The sequence below is a fragment of the Staurois parvus genome, unplaced genomic scaffold, assembly GCF_062004578.1.
Source record: "Staurois parvus isolate SC_StPar_1 unplaced genomic scaffold, SC_StPar_1.0 ptg001274c, whole genome shotgun sequence".
Classification (NCBI taxonomy): Eukaryota; Metazoa; Chordata; class Amphibia; order Anura; family Ranidae; genus Staurois; species Staurois parvus.
The window spans coordinates 289279-313688 of record NW_028319070.1 but is presented as its reverse complement, the minus strand read 5'-3'; the positions used below and the strand labels follow the sequence as shown (position 1 = coordinate 313688).

General features: G+C 41.9%; 1 protein-coding gene across 1 annotated transcript in view; it reads right to left on the bottom strand.

Moving 5' to 3' along the window:
• Positions 1-7325: 7325 nt before the first annotated feature.
• The window catches only part of LOC149437661 (uncharacterized), a 76734-nt gene continuing 59649 nt past the window's right edge, over positions 7326-24410 (bottom strand). The window contains exons 18-21 of the mRNA XM_089660794.1: positions 14072-14526; positions 9174-9353; positions 8606-8740; positions 7326-7715 (exon numbers count right to left, since the gene is read on the bottom strand). The gene's annotated coding sequence lies outside the window, so the exon portion shown is untranslated. The remainder of the gene's footprint in view (positions 7716-8605; positions 8741-9173; positions 9354-14071; positions 14527-24410) is intronic.

Here is a 24410-nt window from a genome sequence, read left to right as displayed (position 1 = left end):
GTTCCATCTGGTTTTGTAAAGATTTATGGTGTTTGGGCATTAAGATTTTCAATACATTTTTATTTTATTTTTAATATTATTTTTTTTTTAAAAAATTTTTTATTTTTAGAATTATATTTTTTTTATTTTTTATTTTTATTTATAATTTTTCTTAATTTTTATTTTTTTTATGTGTTAACCGCTTGCCGCTCTGCCACTGTATATATACGTGTGCAGGGCAGCAGTGGAGCGCAAAAGCACGTTTTAAAACGGGCTCTGCGCTCCCGACACTTTCGCAGGTAGGGGGTGCGCGCGTCCCGCCGACCCGCGGGTGACACGATTCGATCCAGGAGGGATCAATCATTATATTTCAGCCAGTGATTTCTGGCTGAAATCAGATGATCGGTCCCTGTCCTATCCTGTGTTGACATTTACACAGGGCAGGATATGATGTCATTCTTCTCTGCCTGGACACATTCCGTTCAAGACAGAGAAGAAGACACAGTAAAAGTGAGTACAAAGCGCTACACTAACAGTTAGAACACACCTAGGACACATTTAACCCCCTGATCCCCCCCCCCCCCAGTTAACCCCTTCACTGCCCTGTCACCAGTGTCACTGATCAGTGAACCAATTTTTACTGATCACTGTATCAGTGTCGCTGGCAACTTTCGATAGTTTTAGCGCCCCTCCCAGATAGCGCCAGATTGCCCGCCAGTACACCAGTAATCCCGTTTAACCCCTTGATCGCCCCCCAGTTAACCCCTTCACTGCCCTGTCACCAGTGTCACTGATCAGTGAACCAATTTTTACTGATCACTGTATCAGTGTCGCTGGTGACTTCCGATAGTGTTAGCGCCCCTCCCAGATAGTGCCAGATTGCCCGCTAGTACACCAGTAATCCCATTTAACCCCTTGATCGCCCCCCCCCCCCCCCCCCCCGTTAACCCCTTTACTGCCCTGTCACCAGTGTCATTGATTACAGTGAACAGATTTTTACTGATCACTGTATTAGTGTCACTGGTGACTTCCGATAGTGTTAGCGCCCCTCCTAGATAGCGCCAGTTTGCCCTCTAATGCACAGGATTTTTTTTTACCAAAAACATGTAGCAGAATACATTTTGGCTTAAATTTATGACTAACTTTGAGTTTACGATATATTTTTTATAGCTGAAAGTAGAAAATATTGTTTTTTTTCAAAAATTTTGTGGTTTTTTTGTTTATAGCGCAAAAAATGAAAAGCGCACAGGTGATCAAATACCACCAAAAGAAAGCTCTATTTGTGTGAAAAAAAGGATGTAAATTTTGTTTGGGTACAGCATTGCATGACTGCGCAATTATCATTTGAATTAGTGCAGCGCCAAACAGCAAAAAAAGGCCTGGTCATTAAGGGGGGTAAATCCTCAGGTGCTCAAGTGGTTAATATGCATATAATATTTTTTCTTTATAAATTCCTTTTTTTTTAAATATATTTTTGTCTTTTTAATATAATTAAAGATTTTTAGAATGTGGATATTTATATCTGTAAGAGGCATTGTTATAATTGAGCGGTGCTTTAATTCTCCATGGGACTATTTTGAAATATTGGAATACCGTTTAATTAGTGATTGTTCGTTGTAATGTTATCCTGCAACTGGAATGTTGTATTGTCATCTAGTCGGTTTTTGTGATGTGATCTATATTGTAAAGGGATCCCGCATGAGAAATGGCGGACAGCTGAATCTTCCTGGTTAATAGTAGTTGACCAATCCGGAATAGGGGGGGGGTCGCAAACATAGTATATTAACGGCTGAAGGCCGGAGTATTGTCTGTGAAAACGCCCTGGAGAAGGGGCGAAACGTGTTGAAGCACTTTCGGCTTTGCCGTCCAAAGTACCACGTCACTTCTGGTGAGTGGAGCGCCAGCCGGTGTCCGGTGCCGTCAGGTGCTATCTTGCTAGAGGGAGAAATCAACCATGTCATTACATGCTGTCATCGATTGCTGACTGTGAGATCTTTACCCTGGCTATGTGGCAGTTTGGCTCCAGACACATTAAACAAATGCTGATTACATTCTTTTAAGATAGTGATCTTTGGTCGCCCTGGAGGTTGGAGGCTGATTTAAATTCCAGTTTGGATCTCTGAGGCATTGAGAGAAAGACGTTAGTCTTACCTACAATTTGGGATTTCTACTTGCAGCTTGAGATTGGAGGCTGATCCGAAGGGATCTTGGATTCCGAGTCCAAAATGTAAGGCGTTTCATTCACCTATATCTGGTGAGTGCGGTGTGTGATTATAACAAACGGGTGTGACTACTGGTCAAGGGTCTTGGAATAAGGACTTTATCCTATCTAATATATTTGGAGTGGGACGATCTCAAGAAAATATTAATAATTTTTCTGCATTAATTGAGTCTTGGGATGTATATTTAATATCGGTTTGCGCTGTTTTTTCTGTCAATGAGTGCCTACAAGTCCCGGCAGCCTTAGCGGCTTTGGGCTTGTAGTTGTCAATGAACTACCTCGATGCTGTGGAGCACCGTGATAGGTCATTGAAGCTTCCTGTCGGTATATCTGCTTGACCGTACATCCTGTATGGCAAACCGATATTCTGACAGGTCTACAGGAGACCTGCATGGCATCAGCGATCTTCTGATCTCTGGTGCAATGCTTTCCAGGCTCCTTTGGACAAAAATAATAAATGCACATTTGTTTACCTGCAAAAAAATGTGCATTTATTATTTTTGCCCAAAAGGTGAACTTGTTTTTTAACCACTTCAGGTCCAGACACTTTTACCCCCTTCCTGTCCAGGCCAATTTTCAGCTATCAGTGCTATCACACTTTGAATGACAATTGCGCGGTCATGCAACACTGTACCCATATGAATTTTTTTGAGACAGATAAAACTTTATTTTGGTGGTATTTATTCACCACTGAGATTTTTATTTTTTTTGTTCTATAAATGAAAAAGTCCCAAAATGTAAAAAAAAAAAGTGACTTCACACGGACAGTAACGTGTGGGTCTGTTAGCGGAGCGTGGTGATGGTCGCCGCCGTTTTGGTACACCCTGGAAGTATAAACCCATATCAATACATGTGTTTGAGGCCTGATTTCAACTGATGTGATATAAGTGTTCATTTGGCATTTCTTTGTTAAAGTTTGTGCTCTCTCTTTCTCCTCTAGAGTACGTCTGAGCTGGCTGATTTTCCTGTGAAAAGGATTACCAGTTTCAACACTACTGAAATCATTTCGGTTATAAGGTAGGAAGGCCATATTCCTGTGATTGGTGTGATTCCATCATCTTGGATATCTATTAAGGGCCCTGGGAGTGTGAGGCCTGAAAGCTGTGTGGCCCCTTGGTGTCTTGCCGTGGAGGTGAGGAGGCATTTTAGCCGGTGACGGATATATCATTCATTTCACCCAGTTGCTTTGTTCGTTTGGAGTTGGTGGTCTATTTACATGGACTTTATGTCGATTTGATGATCGCTTATATTTATTTTGATGGTCACTCATTTGTTATATGTCACAATGCTTTAAATTTTTATTTTGTGCTTATTGACGCACGTTTATTTCCACTGCGTTTTTCACTGGCATCAATCCTGATTATAAGGTGCATTTTTAATTTCATGCACCTTGTATGGTTAGTTTTGCACATATATTTTTTTGCTTTTTGATTGTCACAGTTTTCTTTGCACTGCGCTTTCTGTGCCATTTTTATTTAGGACGTGTTAGTCCAATTATATTGAATACATCATTTATGTTCACTTGTTGATTATTGTGCACGTTGTTTTCATCACAATCTATATTGCACTTAGTTTGTTCTGGTTTCAGGCCTTTACATTTTTATGTATTATTTATGATGCATTTATAGTTTCATGCACCTTGTATGATTAGTTTTGCACATACAGTCCGGTCCATAAATATTGGGACATCGACACAATTCTAACATTTTTGGCTCTATACACCAGCAAAATGGATTTGAAATGAAACGAACAAGATGTGCTTTAACTGCAGACTGTCAGCTTTAATTTGAGGGTATTTACATCCAAATCAGGTGAACGGTGTAGGAATTACAACAGTGTGCATATGTGCCTCCCACTTGTTAAGAGACCAAAAGTAATAGGACAGAATAATAATCATAAATCAAACTTTCACTATTTAATACTTGGTTGCAAATCCTTTGCAGTCAATTACAGCCTGAAGTGTGGAACGCATAGACATCACCAGACGCTGGGTGTCATCCCTGGTGATGCTCTGCCAGGCCTCTACTGCAACTGTCTTCAGTTCCTGCTTGTTCTTGGGGCATTTTCCCTTCAGTTTTGTCTTCAGCAAGTGAAATGCATGCTCAATCGGATTCAGGTCAGGTGATTGACTTGGCCATTGCCTAACATTCCACTTCTTTCCCTTAAAAAAACTCTTTGGTTGCTTTTGCAGTATGCTTTGGGTCATTGTCCATCTGCACTGTGAAGCGGCGTCCAATGAGTTGTGAAGCATTTGGCTGAATGTGAGCAGATAATATTGCCCGAAACACTTCAGAATTCATCCTGCTGCTTTTGTCAGCAGTCACATCATCAATAAATACAAGAGAAGCAGTTCCATTGGCAGCCATACATGCCCACGCCATGACACTACCACCACCATGCTTCACTGATGAGGTGGTATGCTTAGGATCATGAGCAGTTCCTTTCCTTCTCCATTCTCTTCTCTTCCCATCACTCTGGTACAAGTTGATGTCGGTCTCAACTGTCCATAGGATGTTGTTCCAGAACTGTGAAGGCTTTTTAGATGTCGTTTGGCAACCTCTAATCTGGCCTTCCTGTTTTTGAGGCTCACCAATGGTTTACATCTTGTGGTGAACCCTCTGTATTCACTCTGGTGAAGTCTTCTCTCGATTGTTGACTTTGACACACATACACCTACCTCCTGGAGAGTGTTCTTGATCTGGCCAACTGTTGTGAAGGGTGTTTTCTTCACCAGGGAAAGAATTCTTCGGTCATCCACCACAGTTGTTTTCCATGGTCTTCTGGGTCTTTTGGTGTTGCTGAGCTCACCAGTGCGTTCCTTCTTTTTAAGAATGTTCCAAACAGTTGTTTTGGCCACGCCTAATGTTTTTGCTATCTCTCTGATGGGTTTGTTTTGTTTTTTCAGCCTAATGATGGCTTGCTTCACTGATAGTGACAGCTCTTTGGATCTCATCTTGAGAGTTGACAGCAACAGATTCCAAATGCAAATAGCACACTTGAACTCTGGACCTTTTATCTGCTCATTGTAATTGGGATAATGAGGGAATAACACACACCTGGCCATGGAACAGCTGAGAAGCCAATTGTCCCATTACTTTTGGTCCTTTAACAAGTGGGAGGCACATATGCAAACTGTTGTAATTCCTACACCGTTCACCTGATTTGGATGTAAATACCCTCAAATTAAAGCTGACAGTCTGCAGTTAAAGCACATCTTGTTTGTTTCATTTCAAATCCATTGTGGTGGTGTATAGAGCCAAAAATGTTAGAATTGTGTCGATGTCCCAATATTTATAGACCTGACTGTATCTTGTGCCATTTGATTTTGGCACAGTTTTCTTTGTTTTTTGTGCTCTTTTATTTAGGATGTGTTAGTCCTATTTTATGTTGAATACATTATTTATGTTCACTTGGTGACTATTGTTCACGTTGTATTTCATCGCAATCTATATTGCACTTAGTTTGGTCTGGGTTCAGTTCTTAACATTTTTATGTATTATTTATGTGCACTTGCTGATTATTACTCACGTTGTCTTTGTGACAGTTCATATTGCACCTAATTAGGTCTGGATTCAGGCCTTTATACTTACCACCTTTTTTGGGGGGGTTATTTTTTCTGTCTCCCCACTCTTCGCATTATTGTGTCCTTAGTACTATTGATATTAGCACAACACCATTTCATTTTTATTTAGATTTTGTGCTGCCCCCCCCATGTGAGAGCAAGAGAGTTCAATGAGTGTATGTATATATGATTCTCTCTTTCCCTTTCTTTCTGTTCTCTCTCTTCCCTTTCTCTTTCTGTCTTTCTCTCCCTCTCTCTTCCCCCCCCCCTCTCCTCTCCCTCTCTCTCCCCCCCCCCCTCTCTCTCCCTCTGTCTCTCGCCCTTTTTCTCCCTCTTTCTTTCTCTCTCTCTCTCCTCCCCCATCTCTCTTTCTCCCTCTCCTCCCCCATCTCTCTCCCTCTTCCTCCCCCTCTCCCTTCTTTCTGTCCTCTTCCCTTTCTCTCTCCTTCCCCCCTCTGTTCCCCTTTCTCCCTCTTCTTCTTTCTCTCTCGCTCTTGCCTCTCTTTCGCGCTCTTGCCTCTCTCTCTTCCCTCTTTCTTTCTCTCTCCCCTACTCCCTCTCTCTCCTTCTCTCTCCCCCTCTCTTTCTCTCTCCTTCTCTCTCCCCTTCTCCTTCTCTCTCCCCTTCTCCCCCCTCTCTCTCCCCCCCTCCCCCTCCCCCCTCTCTCTCCCCCTCCCCCCTCTCTCTCTCCCCTCCCCCCTCTCTCTCTCCCCTCCCCCCTCTCTCTTCCCCCCTCTCTCCCTCCTTCTCTCTCTCTCTCTCTCCCTCTCCTCCCCCATCTCTCTCCCTCTTCCTCCCCCTCTCCCTCTCCCTTCTTTCTGTCCTCTTCCCTTTCTCTCTCTCCTTCCCCCCTCTGTTCCCTTTTCTCTCTCTTCTTCTTTCTCTCTCGCTCTCGCCTGTCTCTCTCGCTCTCGCCTCTCTTTCGCGCTCTCGCCTCTCTTTCGCGCTCTCGCCTCTCTTTCGCGCTCTCGCCTCTCTTTCGCGCTCTCTCTCTTCCCTCTTTCTTTCTCTCTCCTTCTCTCCCCCCTCTCTCTCTCCTTCTCTCTCTCTCCCCTCTCCCCCTCTCTCTCCCTCTCCCCCCCCTCTCTCTCCCTCTCTCTCCCCTCTCTCCCTCTCCCCCCCTCTCTCTCTCCTCTCTCTCCCCCCTCTCCCCTCTCTCCCCCCTCTCCTCTCTCCCCCCTCTCTCTCTCCCCCCTCTCTCTCTCCCCTCCCCCCTCTCTCTCTCCCCCCTCTCTCTCTCCCCTCCCCCCTCTCTCTCTCCCCTCCCCCCTTCTCTCTCTCCCCTCCCCCTCTCTCTCCCCCCTTCTCTCTCCCCCCCTCTCTCTCTCTCTCTCTCCCCCTCCTTCTCCCCCCCCCTTCTCTCTCTCTCCCTCTCCCCCCTCTCTCTCCTTCTCTCTCTCTCTCTTCTCTCCTCTCTCTCTCTATTCTCTCTTCTTCTCTATCCTTCTCCCTCTCTATCCTTCTCCCTCTCTATCCTTCTCCCTCTCTATCCTTCTCCCTCCCTCCCTCTCTCTCTCTCTACTTCTCCCTCTCTCTCTCTCCTTCTCTCTCTCTCTTTCTCTACAACCTGGTGTGTATGGCTTCATTTCATCTTCATCATGGCTCGCCATTCGTCACTGATAAAAGAAAAGCCATTAAAAAGTTTCTGTTCTTTGTAACTTATGTGTCATTGATAGCCCCTGCGTGGGCGTACCTTTTGCCCTGTTGGCGTTAGAGCACTGTTTTTCCTTTTTTTTTTATTTTGCATTTTGTTTATCTGTGAAATTGATAGCCCCTGCGTGGGCGTGTTTTATTGCCTCTGTTTTATACTGTTTAAAAAATTAATAAAAACCATTGAAATAGAAAAAGTTTCTGTTCCTCATCTGAAATAGGTGCATAACATTCTCCATTCTTGTCCATGTCATTCATCAGGTCTTCCAGCTTTATCTTCTGTCTTGTCATGTCTCTGAAACCCTGTAAAAGAGAAAACAATGAAACCCACTGTTGGCAGAAATGCCTCCTGACTTCTGGGAACAATTTCCCCCTGTATGTATCCAAGTCCCTAGGACTGTGAGATATTCTCAGTCACCACTATGCATAAGCAAGGATATGGATTTTCCACTATTAGAATTGTGCAAACTCGCTTCTAAAAGTTTTATATGCGTCCCCTTATTTCACTTTCTGCCTGTTGCTATCCTCTTCTTTTTTTTTTTTTTTTTTCTTCACCATCTGCTTCCCTTTTCAGAGAGTTCACTTCCCATCCCATAGCCAAACAGGAAGTTAGAGGAAATCCCTGCAAGTGAAGGGAATCCTTTGGGGATCCCCAGGTCACCAGAACCAGGGTCCCCTTGGAAGATTCCCCTATATTACTTTTCTGGGGATCACCCATAATTTTGGGTTCTCTTTACTTTCACTTTCAATGTTAATAGTAAGCAGGACAGACATTGTGAATCTCTTTAACGGGTGCAGACAGCAATAAAAACTGGCAAGGGTTCTAACGCTCTCCACTTTATCCAAAACTAAAAAAAAGTTTGCCTTTAGTCTTACTAAGGTGTAATTCCAGGCTATATATGCTATATATAGGATATGTATATATATATTTTTTTCAAGCCATTTGCTTAATCTGGCTCCCCCGTGTCAGCCAGCGGCAGCTGCAAGGGAGAGGAGTGAGCACTAACAAAGGTTGGGCCATATGAACCTATGGTTGATGTTACCAGTCCCAGGCATTCCAGCCATTGCCGGAGCTCTTTCCTCTCCTTTTCAGCCGCTGCTGGCTGACACAAGAAAGACGGGTCACCTGACCTTACTGGAGCAGCTTGGAAATAGGTAAGTATGTACATCGTCCTTTTTTTTTTTTTACTTACCTTCCGACGTATGAAAACAGGAGGGCGTGCCTCCCCCGCTTCCACTTCCTACCAGTTTTTTATAACATTGAAAAATGGGTGATCTTGTATGTTGGAAACATGTTCTTTGCGCTTTTGTGGATCTTTGCACAGGAGCTGTAGGGGAACAAAATAGAAAAACATAAGATGACAGTTATGGCACAAAACTGCTAAAGTCTATTTATAGAGACCTGCGGCTTCCATTCTCCACACATCACAAGAAATACTCCCCACGGTGCTGGCAATTTATATCTTGGCAATAAAAAGCAAAGCATAGTCTGGAGTCTGCGATGTGTTCTCTGCATAATGCTGCAAAGAATGCTTGGTCATAGGTGGAGTGATGTCACATGACTTGTTTAAAGGTCATGTGACAGGTTTCTACCACCACCTTGCACACTCTTTGTTACAATTATTAGAATGAATGGGGCTTTGCTTTTTTCAGAGTCCCAAAGCAAATGAAGTTTAAACCGCATTTATAAAGCACACTGGCTCCTTGGATGAGCCTAAATGTCTACTTTCCCTGTCCCGCTGGGACTGTGTCATTACGTACCTTTTCCACAAAATCCTTGAAGTCGGGGTCAGTGGGGGCCCGGAAGAATGGCACACCATGTATTATACTCAGATCGCCGAAACGGCCACGGAAGGGATAAGCATTAAAGGCAGCCTCAAATAGTAAAATCCCCAACGCAAAGTAATCCGCAGCTCCAAAATATGGCAATTTGGAAAGCCTCTGTGGGGAAAATCAGAGCGATTAGGATGTTGAAATTTACGTCCTTTTTTTTCACACAAATAGAGCTTTCTTTTGGTGGTATTTGATCACCTGCGCGCTTTTTATTTTTCACGCTATAAACAAAAAAAGGCCAAAACGTTTGAAGAAAAACAATATTTTTTACATTCAGCTATAAAAAATATATAGTAAACTCAAAGTTGGTTATAAATTTAGGCCAAAATGTATTCTGCTACATGTTTTTGGTAAAAAAAAAAAAACCCCCAATAAGTGTATATTGATTGCTTTGTGTGAAAGTTATAGCGTCTACAAACTATGGTATAGATACTGCAATTTACGCCATTTTTTTGCTATACAGCGCTGTGCTAGTTTAACGGACAATTGTGCTGATCAGGAGAGAGAAGCTCTTCTGTCCCAATCAGCGTGTCCTGGAGCTGTCAGGGAACTAACAGAAAGCATAGCTACTGCAGCTGTGCTCTCTGTCAGCGATTGCCGTCGATCACCGGGACATAGCCGGTAACAACCATCTGTGACCCGGCGACTGACATCCGCGGCTGTGATCGGCGGGATAGGTAGGGCGGCGGCGCACCTCACGCGCGCCCCCTACCTGCTTAAAAACACACGTTTTAAAACGTGCTTTTGCCCAGCCGTGCCACCCTGCCGCCGTATTTCTACAGTGGCTGGGCGGCATGTGGTTAATAGTTGATAACATGAGAATTATGCTGACTGTTATTTACATCAATTATTTAGGTAAATGAGAAAATAATAATTTGGAACGGTGTAGAGCTGCAATCACTGTGAATGTTTGTTTGTGTTTTGGGTAGTGGTGCACCGAACCTGAAAGTTCAGGATGCATTTGGCATAACACCGAAACCAAAATGGACAGTTTAACCGCTTTCCCGCCGCCCTATAGTAGAACTATTACTACAGGGCGGCAGGGTTGCACAAATTTGCGTGTGTGCGTGTGCGTGTGTGTGATTTCCATTTCTGGGTAGGAGGCGCAGGTCTCTCCTGCCAGCAAGGACATGCTTGAGAAACACACAGCAGTATGTCTCCCTAGTAAAATAATCACAGCGCATGATGTAAAACAGCACACTGTTAACCCTTTTATCGCCCCATATGTTAACCCCCTTCCTGCCCAGTGTCAGTACAGTGTCAGTGCTTTTTATTACCACTGATCACTGTATTAGTGTCATTGGGATGTCAGTGGCAGTTAGTTCCCCCCCCCCAGTGTCAGAATGCCCGCCGCAGTCCTTCTATAAGTCGCTGATTCTTGCCATTACTAGTAAAAAAAAAAAAAAATCCAGTATATATACCGCCATTTGTGGACACTACAACTTTCATGCAAACCAATTAATTTACAATGTATTAAGATTTATTTTTTACTAGATATGTTTTATAGCAAAATGCCACCAAAAGAAAGCTCTATTTGTGGGGAAAAAAAGGACATAAATTTCATTTATGTACAGTGTTGCATGACCTCGCAATTGTCAGTTAAAGCAACGCAGCGCCATATCGCAACAAATGGCCTGGTCAAGAAGGAGGGTAAATCCTCTGGAGGGCAAGTGGTTTAAATATAGAAAATATACATATAGTAATATTATATTCGGCTTTTTAATTACTATCATGAATTTGAATACATTTATTTTAAGCACCTTTTCGTCTAATAGGCTGCTTTCACACTGAGCAGTTTTTGAAGTGCTTTCGTGTTTTTTAAAAGAAAAATAAAAAAGGCACAAGAAAAGCTTAAGAAAAATGCATCCTTTTAAATTCAGTGTATGATTTCACATCGGTCCATTGCGCTTCCCTTGCAGTGTTAAAATTCCTGCTTGCCACATTTTTGGTGCATATTTGCCGAGTAAAAAAAAAGCACCTGGCCTGGTTCGCGCCAATGCGTTTTTTTTTGCAGAAACGCACTACAATCCATTTAATATGGTTTCCTAGGGGACACGTTCACATCTATGCATTTTTAAGCTGCTGCAATTTTGGAAAGTGTCAGGACTTTTTAAAACACAAAACGTCATGTTTTTGGTTCAATAGACTTCAATAAAGAAACCGCATGCAGTGCATTTTTTTACACCTTTTTCACGTGGTTTTGATTCATTTTTCATGTGTTTGACTCATTTTTTGATGCATGCTTAGCCAGACCAGCAACAAGTTGGCCAAAAAAAAAAATTTGCAAACCAAATAAAAATGTCAAAAACGTGCATGCAAAAATACAAAAAGCACTGCAAAAAGGACAGAACTCTAACTGCATTGGTGTGAACCAGGCCTGAAATGCATCAAAAACATACCACAAATGCTCACATGCTGCATTGTTGTGTTATGCATCTTTAATCTGCCCAGCAGCAGGTTTTTCCCCCCAAAACATTTAAAAAAAAAAAAACGCGAAACGTATAAAAAATGCAAAACTGTACTGCAAAAAGTACTAGACAAAATGCAAACTGCACTGATGTGAACCAGGCCTGAAATGCATTGAAAACGCAGCAAAAACACACACATTTTGTGTTTTTGATGTGTTTTTAAACAGCCGAACAAGTTAGCCCAAAAAATAAAGCATTCAAAAAACACTAAACATATAAAAAAAAGTTTCAAAAACTTCCGAGCAGAAACGCAAAACGCACTGCAAAACAGACAAAATGCAAAAAACTACAATGGTGTGAACCAGGCCTGAAAAGAGATATCCACTTACCTAACTCCCTATAGCAGATATACTGTTAGAGGGTGGCCACTGTGCAAAATCACGTAAATGTATGTGATTTTGCATTTCCGTGTAGGGGGTGCGCTTTGCCCTACCTGCGTTGCCATTGGTTGCAACGGATGTCAATCACCAGGTCTCGGCCGGTGATTGATTGCCGCTAAAGCTGAGAGGGGAAAGATCTGTGTGTGAACAATACAGATCTCTCTCCTGTCAGCATGAGAAAGCAGCATGTCTCCTTAGTAAAACAGCACACAGTGTAAGCACAACACACAGTTAACCCTTTAATCGCCCCATATGTTAACCCCTTCCTGCCCAGTGTCATTACCTTTTTATTAGCACTGATCACTGTATTAATGTCACAGGGGATGTCAATGGCTGTTTGTCAGTTCCCACTTAGTGCTAGAATGCAGTCCTGCTATAAGTCGTTGATCGCCGCCATTACTAGTATAAAAAATAAATAAAAATTCCAGTGTGTATACCACCATTTGTAGACGCTTTACCTTTCACATAAATCAGTTAATTTACGGGTTTTGGGATTTTTTTTTTTTAGCAAAGACATGTAGCAGAATACATTTTGGCCTAAATTTATGAAGAAATTTTATTTTTTTATTGGATATGTTTTAAAGCAAAAAGCCAAAAAATATTGTTTGTTTTTTTAATTGACGGTCTTTGTGTTTTTTGATACATTTTTTGAGTCACATGACCTATGACCCGCACCCTAAATGTGATAAAATCGCAGCAAATTTACTTTTTCCGGTGGCCATTACCGGCACCTTTTTTCCTATCAGCAAAATGCCAATAAAACTATTTTCAACCATTATATTTTGTCTGCTGATGATTTATCGGTGCATCCCTAGTTGGGGGGGGGGGGGGGTCAAGTTTCCCTTTAACTTCTGGCGGGGCACTAATTTATAGGCATTGCCATTGCTTCCACGGTTGCTGGCTCTTATCTGCCCCCTCCGGCACCTCACTAGTGACCATTTCCTGTTTTTATTATCCAGGTGATGCTGTAGTGCACCACAGAAATTCCAGTCTATCCCAGTCCCTTTTGATGATGAACTGAGAACACATGCTTGTCATACAAGAGAACAATTCCCAAATGTAACCACTGTAGTCTCCTTGTTATCTCTCACATACAGACCTCCTAATGTAAAAACAAAAATGTGTCATTTCTGAAATGAGAGGTTTCTTAAGGCCAACAATCCAATTCAAGCTTGTTTAGGAATTTTGTATATGATGAGTGATGGAGAAAGCTGTTGGTGAGAGGATATAAAGCACCACTGGGCTTCAGGAACTCTGGGAGCAGAGAATTACATAGAACTCTGGTTAAGGAAAACTGAGCGTCCTTTCTCATTTTAGCTCAGTTGCAGAGTTTTGCGGAGGAACATTAGGGACTCTTTGACTGGTTGAACTTGTTGTCTGGAATTTTCCTTCTAGGAAAGAAATTCCTCAATCCTCAGTTTTTGAGCTATTAGGGCTTTTTTGTCTCATCCTTGAGTACAGAAATTTGTATTTTTGTATATCTTTGAGACGACTGCTTACATGGCCTAGTTTAAAATACTACATCACTCGACCGTTCCAAGTAGTTAGATTATTTAGCACTTGGTGTGAAAGAGCCCTTATACCTTTTTATGTGTTTTTGATCCTAACAATAATAAATACAGGGCTCAAAATTCAAAGTCCTGAACTACTAGCCAGGCCTTAAGAGTTACTCGCCACTAGTTGCCCCACCCCTAAACACGGCCTTGTAATTATCTCATGAAATGACACTGTTAAATGATTTATGCAGAGTAAAGTTACAAAAATAAATATATAATAACAACTTTACCATTAGCTCACAGTCCCTTTTTATATTTAGGCCTTGTAGTAACATTTGTAAGGATAATACTCAGATTACCAATAAACATTGATGTCACATTTTTTGGTGCAGCATACAAAGGAATGTTCATTGTTTCGGGGTGGAGCATACTGCAAACCCAACAACTCTCGAAATCTGAGAGTTTGGCATACCTATACTTACATTTAAAAAAACGACATCTTTTCGGTCATTGATCTTTTCTGCTCCTTTTTTATTAGTCCACTGTCACTTACAGTCCTATTGTTGTGACCATAGATTAGTGGCCATTCTTCTGGATGATAGTAGCAGTGACTAGCCCAGTAAGCCACTGAAAAAGTTATCACTGAGAGACAACCAATCAAAAGAATGTTCTTCCAAGCTGTCTCTGGATGAAGCAGCATTCTAAAGATTGGAGGACGCTGGTAGGTCTGTCCCCTTTCCTTGTTCCGTCTGTTTCTCCTGGTTCCTTGAAGGTTCCGGGATCCTCTTTACTCTAGAAGCATGTATCCAGACGTTGGAATCAGCAGTCACAGCTGTCGCTATGGTAGGTTCTCTGTACGGCAGATCTGTGGTCTTGTTTTTGTGAAGTTCCTTAACCTCTACCCGATCTCCTGGCTTGTATGGGTGGGTTGGACAATCTGTGGGAAGAGGAAATGAGAGCGACATCACCGTATACACCATTCAGCACCCTAATCAATTCCTGGAAATATCTTTCCTGGATTTATTGTAAATCACCTGACGTAACTACCAAAGGACCTCTTGTCCAGGGAGTGGGGAATGACCCGCCCATAAGAATTTCAAAGTGGGAAAGCTTGGTGACTTTATTTGGTATCATCCTCATCTCAGCCAGAACAGCTGGCTAGTACACTTCCCATCCCTTAAATGCCCCACCTGATGCCTTCCTTAGTTTTTCCTTCAGGGTTCTATTTGCCCGTTCTGCCTGACCAGAACTCTGTGGATGGTAGGGTATGTGGAACTTCCAGTCAATGCTCATCAGTTTGCCTACTTGTTGTGTAACCTTTGATGAAAATGCTGTTTTTTTCGTGTGAGTCTATACTTACTGGACATCCCCATCGAGGGATGATTTCTTTGCAATGGATTTTAGCAATGGTGCGTATCCTCTTTGTTACAAATGCTTCGGGCCAGCAACTAAAGCGATCCACTATCGCCTGCAGAAGCTTGCATCATACACTATTAGGCATGAGTGTGAAATCAATTTGAATTTCCTCAAATGGTCCACTAGGTGATCATGTCTAACCTGATTGGGGGTTCCAGCATTGTTTCTGATGCATGTAACTCACAGTGCTATTTGTTCTTGTGTCTGTTTAGTAAGATTTGGAACACAATCTTTTCTTTATTTCATCTTTCACTACCTGCCATCCCCCGATGTCCTATGCCATGGAATTGCGCTGTAATAAGAGGAGCGCTGTGCGGTACACGGGGAGGAGCCTGAACATGGCGGCCGAGGAGAGCGCGAGGCAGTAGCTGCCCGCTAGGCTCCGCTTCCCGACCTCCCCAGGGGCCCTCTAGATGTATGTTAAGGAGGGGCAGACTCACCGGAGTGCGGAAATCATTGGTGGAGCAGCCGGAGAATCGGTGATGTGAGGAGCAGTGAGGTGGAGAAGGAGATCGATCCCCCCGAGCTTCACGTGACGACGAGCCGGGTTGCTGGGAGACGAGGTGACGAGGCGGGACCACGTGGTAAACCGCGGAGGATCACTAGGAGGAAAAGAAGCCGGCCGGCGTTCCCGAGGAGAGCAGGAGGTGCTGGTTCGCTCCTGGCTTCGTTCCCCGGCTTGCTGTATGGGCTTAGACCCAGGAGACCCAGCTTGCTATTTAAGGATGGACCCCAAATAGAAGTGGGCTATAAAAGAAAGACCCAGGAGACCCGGAGGAATCCCCCTGAGGACTGAGCGTCTGAGGAAAGCCCTCCACCCGAAGAATGTAGAAAGAGAAGGGTGAGTGAGAACGGGTGGGGCTTACTGTGTGCTGTTATCCTTTGTGGCATAGAGGAGCAAGGGGTGAAGGAGAGGAGGGGGGGATTCCCAAGGGTCATGAAGTGGTGAAGAGAAGAGGACCAAGGAGACTTAGAAAAATAAAGTAAAAGGATAAATAGTAAGGCAAGGCTGGGTCACAAAATATAGACATTTGGGATCTTCCTGTCTTGAGCATATAGAAGAAAATAAGACCCATAGAGGACATGAAGAATAAAGGAAGTGGGCTCAAAGGGTCTCAAACGGGTACGATTAAGAAATATACATCCCAAGGAAAGGTCCCAAGGCGCAAGCGAAAAGGGTGAAATGGAAACTAGTCTGGGAAATAGCCCTAGATTATCATTGGGCATGAATAGTAGCTGTAGTCAACAAATAGCGGATATTATGAAGAAGAGAGAATCTGACAGTGAATTACAAGTACCAAATAAGAAAGAGATGACAGAAATGTTTCAAAGTTTAGAGAAAATGATAAAGCATGACAAAATTAATTAATTAAAATAAATGACAAACATTTTTTTTTTTTTTTTTTACACAAAGTTGTCATTTTAAATGATTTATTTCTCGCACAAGTCATGCATATATGTGGAATTACACCCCAAAATACATTTTGTTACTTCTACCGAGTATGGGGATAGCACGTGTGTGAGACTTTTTGGAAGCCTAGCCACATACAGGAGCCTGAAAGCCAAGGACCACTTTGAAAGCCTGAAGGTGCGCAACTTCCTCATTTCACTTCCTCAATACCTATTACAGTTTCGAAGGCCCTGACATGCCAGGATAGCACCAACCCCCCCCCCCCCCCAAATGACCCGTTTCTGGAAAGTAGACACCCCAAGGAATTTAAAAAGAGGCATGGTGAGTATTTTGCATATCTCATTTTTTCTCACAAGGTTTTGAAATATAAAAAAAGAATAGAAAAAATGTTTTGTTTTTTTTCTTCATTTTCCAAAAACTTGTGGCAACAAATGAGATCTGCAAAATACTTACCATGCTTCTTATCAAATTCCTTGGGGTGGCTACTTTCCAAAAAGGGGTCATTTGGGGGGGTTAGGTGCTATCTTGGCATTTCAGGGCCTCCGAAACTGTGAAAGGTAGTCTGGAAGTGTAATGAGGAAATAAAGTCCTTTAAAAGCCTGAAGGTGCTTATTGGATTTTGGGGTCCTGTACTTGGCTAGACTGCCAAAACGTCTCTCACATGTGGTACCCCCATACTCGGGAGAAGTAGCAGAATGTATTTTGGGAAATATTTCCACATATACCCATGGCATGTGAGCAGTAAATCATTTAAGTGACAATTTTGTGTATAAAAAAAAAAACATGTAATTTTCCAAAAACTTGTGGTAAAAAATAAATTCTTCTATTGATTCAACATTCCTCTCAGCAAATAGTTTGGGGTGTCTACTTTCCAAAAAGGGGTCGTTTTGGGGGGTGGGGGGCGTTTTATGCCCAGCATTAGAAGTTTATGCCACACATCACTCACTCTTCTAACCACCTGAAGATCAAGCCTTTTCTGACACTTTGGGGTTCATTTACTAAAGCTGGAGAGTCCAAAATCAGACTCCCTTCTGCATAGAAACCAATTAGCTTCCAGGTTTCATTGCCAAAGCTTCATTGAACAAGCTGAGGTTAGAAGCTGATTGGTTTCTATGCAGAAGGGAGTCTGATTTTGGACTCTCCAGCTTTAGTAAATAAACCCCTTTTTGTTCACATGAAAAAAATCAGTATTTTTTGCTAGGAAATTAATTTAAACTCCCAAACATTATATGTGTTTTTTTAAAGCAAACACCTTAGTAAATAAAATGGTGGGTACTACAATCTTTTATGGCACATAGTACTCGCGCAGCGATTTTTCAAAAGCAATTTTGTTTTAAAAATACACTTTTTTTACTTTTAATGCACAAAAACACAATATATTGGCCAATTATTTGGCACGATATAAAAGATGATGGTATGCCGAGTAAATGGATATCAAACATGGCATTCTTTAAAACTGTGCATGCCCCGTGCAATGGTGACAAACTGCATACATTTTTAATATCCATAGGCAACATTTTAAAAGCCTTTAAAAGCTACCATTTTAGATTTACAGAGGAGGTCTAGTGTTAGAATTACTACCCTTGATCTGACGTTCATGGCGATACCTCACATGTATGGTGCAACCGCTGTTTACATACCGGCACAGGGTCAACGCTTGTGCACAAAGGTGTGCGTGCATGGGAAGAGGCGAGTTTTTTTTGTTTTTTTGTTTTTTTAAGGTTTTTTGATTTTTTTAATTATTTTTATACTATACTTTTCATTTTTTTTTTTTTATCACTTTTAATGCTATCACAGGGAATGCAAATATCCCCTATAACTACAATGGGCATTGTCATATATTCTTTTTTGAGAAATCTGGGGTCTATTAAGCTCTAGATATCTCCTCTGCCCTTACATTATCTAATCAAACCAAAATCGGTGTGATCAGACGCTTTCCCAATTTACAAATGGCGCTGTTTATATCCTACAGAACTGAAGTGATGAAATTCTCATAGTTTCCGAATTCTTAGACTATAGAGATAATTGACACCACTCTGGTCTCCAATCAGCTCTATGGTCAGCTGGCAGAAACACTGGCTGCATTCTCAGGTTCCCCCGATGGCACGGGACTGCCCGAGAAGGCCGTGGAAGGCAGCGGGGCATCATATCCCGCTGCTTGTAAAAGCAATCCTTCAGCTAATTAGCCACTAGGATTGCTTTTACATGAAAGCCGATCGCTGGCTGAAAAAAACGATACCAGGATGATGCCTGCAGCTGTAGGCATCATCCTGGTATAACCATTCAAAGTCCAGTGATGTACCAGTACGTCGCTGGTCCTTGTTGGGTGTGTATGCTATGTTCTTTTTTTTTTTTTTTTTTTTTTGTATGCATCCTGTGGACTGAATGAAAAAAAGAGAAGAAATCTCTGCCAGAAAGTGTGTGGTATGCTCACCATTAGAATATACCGCCCTGCATCCACCCACTTTTAATGGTGGGCACACATTAGGTCACACTTTGCCACATGCGCCAGTTCCAAGATTGTACACGTCTAAATAGTGGCACGCTTGAATAAAAATTATCCACGTATAAGTGGTACCCCATATGGAAAAAGGATGACACCAAGTCCCAAACTATCTTGCCACTGCTCCCCATGTAGTCTGGGCATCCGTGGGGTCTGAAGGGGGGTAAGCGTAGAGGCTAAATGCAGGTGCTGGCAGTTGCCGGGGCTGATCCCGCTAACGCTGCATTTTTGGGGACGCTATACTAATGTGAACGCTGGTATAGTGCTGATCAAAGATATTGACCCGTTCAGACACTATACTAGCAATGGAGGTTTATTGTGCGTGCTCCCGGCAATCAAGGGGTTAAATGTTATGACTGGTGTACTGATGGGCAATCTGACGCTATCTGGGAGGGGCGTGAAAACCACAGGAGCACAAATCACGTGTGTTTATATATTTTTATATATGTGTGTGTGTGATTTTGCACACCCATGCCGCCCTGTAGCCCTATTTCTGCTATAGGGCGGTCAGGAAGCGGTTACAGAAGCGGTTTGTGTTACGTCGCTGCATTACTTTAACTGACAAATGCGCGGTCGTGCAACACTGCACCCAAATTAAATTTACATCCTTTTTTTTCCCCCACGAATTGAGCTTTCATTTGGTGGTATTTGATTGCCTTTGTGTTTTTTTTTATGTTTTTGCGCTATAAAAAAAAGGCTGACAATTTTGAAAAAAACCCAATATTTTTGACTTTTTGCTATAAAACATGTCCAGTAAAAAAATTTTAAAATCAAATTTCATCATAAATTTCGCTCAAAATGTATTCTGCGACATGTCTTTGCTAAGAAAAAAATCCCAATACGTGTAAATTAATTGGTTTACGTGAAAGTTATAGCGCCTACAAATGGAGGGAAAGATACTGGGATTTTTTTTTTATACTAATGGCGGCGTTCAGCGATTTATGGCGGTGATCAGCAATTTATGACAGTGAAACAAACTGACACTGTACTAATGGCACTGGGGAGGAAGGGGTTAACTATTTTTTAGGCACTCGAAGGGTTAACTGTGTGAAGGGAGTGTTTTACTAGTGGGCGGGGGGTGTGTACTTCACAGGAACACACTGATCCCAAGAGCTAAACTCCTCTCTCAGGAACAGTGTGTTAGGAACTGACAGGGAGCAGAGCTGCTTTGTAAACAATGCAGCTGTGCTCTGTGTCACTGTTTGCAATTGCCGGGACCCGGCGGGTATTGACCGGCCGGGACCCGGTGATTAACACCAGCGGCTGCGATTGGCAGCACGGGTAGGGCGGTCGCGTGCCTTGGGCGCGCCCCCTACCTGTTTTGCAATATCACATTTTAAAACATGATATTGCGCAGCGGTGCCACCATGTGGCCATTTTTCTACAGTGGCTGGACAGCAAGCAGTTAAAGGCTTTGAATGTTTTCCTATAAAGTGTTTCAATTGAAAATAACGCCACTCATCCATTGTCGTAAAAACTTCTTTTTTTTTCCAATTCCTTAAGTGATCCTATTTCCTCTCCCACCATTATATCCCTTAATTGTGTATCTTCCTTCTTAATCCACTTCCCTGTTATACCTTCCTTACCTGGGGGGAAAAACTCTGTGGACCCTAAGGGCATTAACAGTGAATAATATTCCCATCCCATCTGTTTGTGTAAAATATCCCAAACTCCTAAAACATGCTAATCCTCTGCTAATCCTCTGTATTGTGGCGTTAACCATACAATTCCACTTAATTTAGTATTACTTAGTATATTTTCTATTTTAACCCAGCTTTTCCCTTCTGCATTATATGTTCAGTCAAAAATCTCCACCATTATTACTGAGTTATAATATCTTTTTATATCTGGGACTCCCATTCCTCCTCTCTTTATTTCTACATAAAATTTCCTGGCGTATTCTCTGTTTTTTATTCCTCTAAATAAATCTTAATATTTTTTTAATTGATCTAAAGTATACTTCTGGTAGTTTAATTGGTATCATTTGAAGTTTATATAATATTTTTGGAAGAATCACCATTTTTAATCAAATTTATACGACCTATCCATGATGGGGTTCCCCCTCCTAATTTCCTTAGTTCATCCCTGATCTCATTTAATAATGGGATATAATTCAATTTATACAAGTTCTTGGAGGATACAGTTAATTTTATTCCTAGATATTTCAATTCTTTTTCTCTCCAAACAAAGGGAAATTCCTCCTGTAAACTATTTTTCTCTCTATTTCGAAGATTTATGTTTAAAATTTCTGTTTTTGTTGGGTTAATTTTTAAATTTGACATCTCCCCATATTCTTTAAGTGATTTCATTAAATTTGGCAATGTTATCCTTGGGTTTCCCACATAGAACAGCATGTCATCTACATAAGCATAAGCTGCCACCTTGTGCTCCGTATCACCTATCCAAATTCCTTTTATATCTTTATTATTCCTTATTGTAGCCAAAAGAGATCCCAATGATAAAACATAGCAATGGAGACAAAAGGCGTCCCTGTCTAGTTCCGTTGTGCATCCCAAAATACTCTGACAATTCCCCATTAACCATGATTGCTGCAGAGGGTTGACTATATAAGTTCCTTATCCACTCTCTAATTCTAGGTCCCATCCCCAATACTTCCAATGAATTCAACATATATCCCCAATCTACTCTATCAAATGCCTTTTCAGCATCGATAGAGAGTACCACCGCAGGGATTTTCTCTTTCCTACTTTTTTGTATGAGAAACTGAGATCTCAGTCCGTTATCTCTACCCTCTCTCCCTGGGACAAAGCCTACTTGGTCTATGTGTATCCATTCCAACATTAGGTCTTTCAATCTGTTTGCCAGAACTTTTGCATATAGTTTGGTATCTGTGTTTAATAAGGAAATCGGTCTGTAACTTGAACAGTGAGTATCATCTTTACCTTCCTTATGTATGAGAACTACATGGGCTTGTAGGGATTCCCTCCTCATTTCCATCCCCCAATGCATTCATATATATCCTCATTTTAGGTACTAATAATTCTTTATATTTTTTATAATATCTCACTGTGTATCCATCAGGTCCTGGACCTTTCCCAGCTATAGTACTCTTTAATGCTAAGTGTATTTCCTCCTGCATTATTGCTAATGGTAAGGATTTTAATTGCTCCTCACTTAATTTTGGTAATCCTGGCTTTTTTAAGTATGTCTGTCTTTTTTCTATTTTTCCTACTTCACCTTTACTTATGGAGCTGTGGGGGATAATATTATATAGCGTATTATAATATTCTTTAATCACCTTAGCTATATCTTTAGTTGAATACATTAATTCTTCTTTGTGGTTTCTTATTTTCTCTATATAGTTCCTAGATTTTTTTTCTCTTGAGCCCTCATTAAATACTTTCCTGGCCTATCTCCCCATCTGTATCTCTCACATATCATTTTATTGAACACTCTTATCTTCTTCCAGAAATGTATTTAATTCTTTTCTTCTCTTTTATTTATTACCCTCTGCATAATCTCTTTTGTTACTTTATGTTTATGTATCTGCTCTAACTCACAGAGTTCACTAAGAAGCGTGTTTATTTTTTCTCTTCTTTCCCTCTTCTTTTTTGCTCCAATTGCTATCAGGATTCCTCTAATATAAGCCTTATGAGCCTCCCACACTGTTGCTACGGACACTTCCCCATAATCATTTTCCTCAAAAAAAAATTTTTTTTTTTAATTCTTTGATCCACCTCTGAATCCTGGAGAAGTGTCTCATTTAACCTCCACAAGTTCCCCCCGATCTGCTCATTTCCCCATAATAATTGCATTGTGACCAGAGACTCGATAAGTCGATGGACCAGCAATATATAATCCAGTCTTGAATACATCTCAAGTGCAAGAGAATAAAACGTATAGTCTCTGCCATTCATGTGCTTAATTTTCCATATATCTACAAGTTGACATTAGTATATCATTTTTTTCAAGGATTTCAGAGACCTACTACCATCTCTCTGCACAGGGGACGTCATATCCATCTTGGGATCCATGCAGAGATTGAAACCACCTGCCACAATTAAATTGCCTTTTTTGAAATCCATTAACTTCCTCAGAGTAATTTTTAGGAATACCTCCGGTTTCTTATTCGGGCAATAAATATTTGCTAATGTACAGTCAATTTCCTGTAATTTTCCCTTAAACAGAAAACTCCCTTCTGGAACTACCAATCTGTCTTCCAGCTTAAACCTTATATTTTTTGCAAAACCTATTGCCACTCCCTTGGCACTTTTAATTGGGGAATCTGCATAAAACCACATTGGATAATATCTGGAATTTAATTTCACATTTGATTCTTGCACCAAACGTGTCTCCTGTAAACAAAACCACTGAAGAAAATCTATGTTGAATTTCTTTAATTTCTTTCTAATTTCCATCGCCCGTTTTTCTAATTTCTGTATAATTTGGGCATGTTTATCTAGTTTTTTTTTTCCGTCTCCTCCACCCTTGATAATATTTGCCCCAGGTCTTTATGTAATTTTGCCAGTTTCTGTTTTAGGGATCTTTCAAGTCCTTTAAACATTTCTGCTTTAGTAGGCATCTGTGAGCTCTCCTCTTGTTCTTCTACTTTATCCATATCCACTTCTTCTTCCATATGTTGACTACTGTTAGCTATTTCTAGGGATAGTCTGGAACATTTCCCCCCCCCCCCGTTTTCCCTTTCACCTCTGACACTTATTCCCTGTTGTCTCTCTGGAGTCTTTCTCCTGTGAGGGTATATATTTTTTAATTGACCCTGTTTGGTAAGCCTTAGGCTCTCCTCCCTTTGATACTTTGTTTTTCATGCTGTCCGGGGTCCGAGTGAGGGACGAGGCGGCTCCATGTACTCTTCTGGGGAACACTGCACTCGACATTTCCCTCACACAATGAGTGGATTGCAGGGGGGGGGTTCACCCAGCCCGTTTTCACAGTGTCTCCAGCTGCCACAGTCCTGTGTGCAGGAGGAAGAGAGCCGGCGTCTCCCTTGCTCCAAGAAACGCTGGCCGGCTCCCCTGCTTCCCAGAACTCCCTTGCGGCAGATCACCTGATCGCCCGGTGTCCACTGAGCTGTGGGGAACACACAGTGCTGGGCCGAGAGCACAGGAAGACCCGCCGCGACGGCTGCCACTCCCAGAGGTCCTCGGTCCACGCACCCCACCAGGAAAGCCCCCCTCTCCCCGGCTAGTTTCTCCAGGGCTTCCCGCACATCTCTCCCCTTCTCGGCAGGACACTGGAGGTGCTTGGGAGCCGGGAGCTTTCACATTGAGCTCCCACTCCAAGACATGGTCAGGCTCCTTCCTCCAATCTTGGTGTTTTGAATGTTTTGTTTATAATGCCATTTTTAAGGGTCAGCCCCACAAAAGTTCTAAATGCGGAAACTATGACTGGTTTTCATTCAAATAGCCTGGCAAGGTGTTAATTTGGGTGGGGGCAATTTACATTAGATTAGTTTGGTCCACAATCAAATTGTAGCAATCTTCTGTGAAAATGGGCAAAACATAAATCAAGG